Source organism: Dioscorea cayenensis, chromosome 14, assembly GCF_009730915.1.
Source record: "Dioscorea cayenensis subsp. rotundata cultivar TDr96_F1 chromosome 14, TDr96_F1_v2_PseudoChromosome.rev07_lg8_w22 25.fasta, whole genome shotgun sequence".
Lineage (NCBI taxonomy): Eukaryota > Viridiplantae > Streptophyta > Magnoliopsida > Dioscoreales > Dioscoreaceae > Dioscorea > Dioscorea cayenensis.
Genome location: NC_052484.1, coordinates 1,335,650 through 1,337,902, shown reverse-complemented (window position 1 = coordinate 1,337,902; position 2,253 = coordinate 1,335,650).

Sequence of the window (2,253 nt, the reverse complement as noted above, 5' to 3'; positions counted from 1 at the left end):
GTTGAGTACATGTAAAGAAAAGTTGTGCAATGCTGAGAAGACCTTGGACTCCATGAACAAGGGTACTGCCAAGCTTGACGAGATTCTATCAGTTGGAAGAACTAATAAAGCCCGGCATGGTATTGGGTATATTGGAGAAAGCTCAAGTGTCAAGACAGAAGATTCAAGAGTTGTGTTTGTCAAGTTAACTGCCCAACAAAACATTAAAGAAAAATAAGTCAAAGCAAGGGAAGAACCAAAAAGTGAAGTGCCTACATGCTTTCATTGTGGAGAGACTGGCCACATAAGACCCAAGTGCAACAAATTGAAAGAAGACTTGAAAAGTGGAAGAATAATTGGACATGAGCAGGCAATCATTAAAAGAAAAGTCAGAGGGAAGACTATTGTAATCAAGAAATTGTGGATTCGAAAATGTGAAGTACCAAGAGAAGAAGAAGAGTCCTCCAGTTCAGGTTTGAAGATGGTGATAAATCAGATAGGTACAACATTATGGTACAACAAGCAATATGTTGACCGAGGTCCTATGAAGTCAACAAGCAAAACAATCCAACGAGTAAAAGTTTCTTAATGTCTCTAAAAGATTCAAAATCATAAAAAGGAAATAAAGAGGAGGGAAAATATAAAAATATTCAGAGAGAGGGATGAAAAGAGATTTTTAAATATGAAAGGGTGCCTTGAAGTTATAACTAATTAATGGGGACATAAAAACCCTAATATCCGAAATTGTTTCCAAAGATTGTTTTTGAAATCAGGAGAAAGAGAAGAATAAGTCAAAATCGGTGAAAAGATGAGGATGAAAAGGATGGCCAGCCGTGCTCCACCGACCCCACAAGAAATTGCTGCCCAAATTGCAGAAGTAAGGATGAGAGGGACTGATTCTGGAGGAAGCCTACAAAGGAGAGAAGAACCAGAAGATTTGGGGAAAGTGATTGTCCCTTATGTTTCTTCTCAGGATGCTGAAGTAAGAGAAGCGGGAACAGGAGGACTCAGCTACAGTTGATGTTATCTTTTGGATGGATAGAACATCCATTGCACTTTTTTCTCTTTTGTCTGTGAGTATGGTAATCGCTTTAATCAAACTATACCAGTACAAAGTATCGTCACCTATATGTATGGACAGGTGCAAGAAAGATAATAACACACAACATAACTTTTTTAAGCCAAAGGACATGCTCAACTAGGCAAGCACTAATCCTCTACCTTTTTCCAATTATCCATATTTTCAATTTCAATTTTAATCTAATTTCTTTCTATCACATATTCTCATTAATTTCTTCCAATCACATCTTTATTTTTCAAATAGAAATATTATATTCTTATCAGAACATAACACAAATTTTACTATATCATAAATCCAAAACAATAATATCATATTCAATATCTTCATAATATATAAAATCAATCAAAATAATAAAATCTCAAACACACCTAATTATGTAACCAACATGATCAAACATAGATTCCATACAAAGCAATCACTCAATCAACAACCATACAACTACAATCAAGTATATATATATATATATATATATATATATATATATATATATATATATATAACTATATAAGTAAATACTTACCACTTGTCCTATGCTAAACCAAAGTTCGTGCACACTCATCTTCACTCCTATTTTGTTCTCTTGTTAACCGATATTGAACAACATTGACGACTTTGTGAGCAAAATAAGAGAATAGCTATAGGATTAAGAAACTGATACAATGAAAATCTTGAAACTGTTGATCCACGCACGAATGCCAGTAACAAGCTTCTAACTGCTGATCGTAGATTATCAGGATTGGCCAGAAATTGAAGTAAACTTTACTACTCATTAAAGAACTATTACCAGACCACCTCCCATATTAACCCATAGGCTTACAATAAATAGACCCCAAGAAAGATAGGAAACCCCCCACCCACCCAAAAGAGAAATTCGAAATTTGCCGAATGTTAGAGGGCCCATATTCTTTAGGCCCATATTGTTTCAAAACATTCCTACTAAAGGTTTAGTACCACATTGCCTAGCTACAAGGAATTCATCCACTTTATATATAGTACTATTCATTATCCTTTAACCTTGCTTTTAGTGGTTATGTTCTCTTACGCCTAGAGCGCAGGGGGTGCAAATTTGCGTGGTTTGGATTCGGAAATTAGCTTAGAAATTCGAACTCACGTAGGCGCATGGTGCGGACACGAATGCACCGATTTATTAGTGCCACGCCTATAGGTTTTTTTCAAACGATGGCAATGTATGT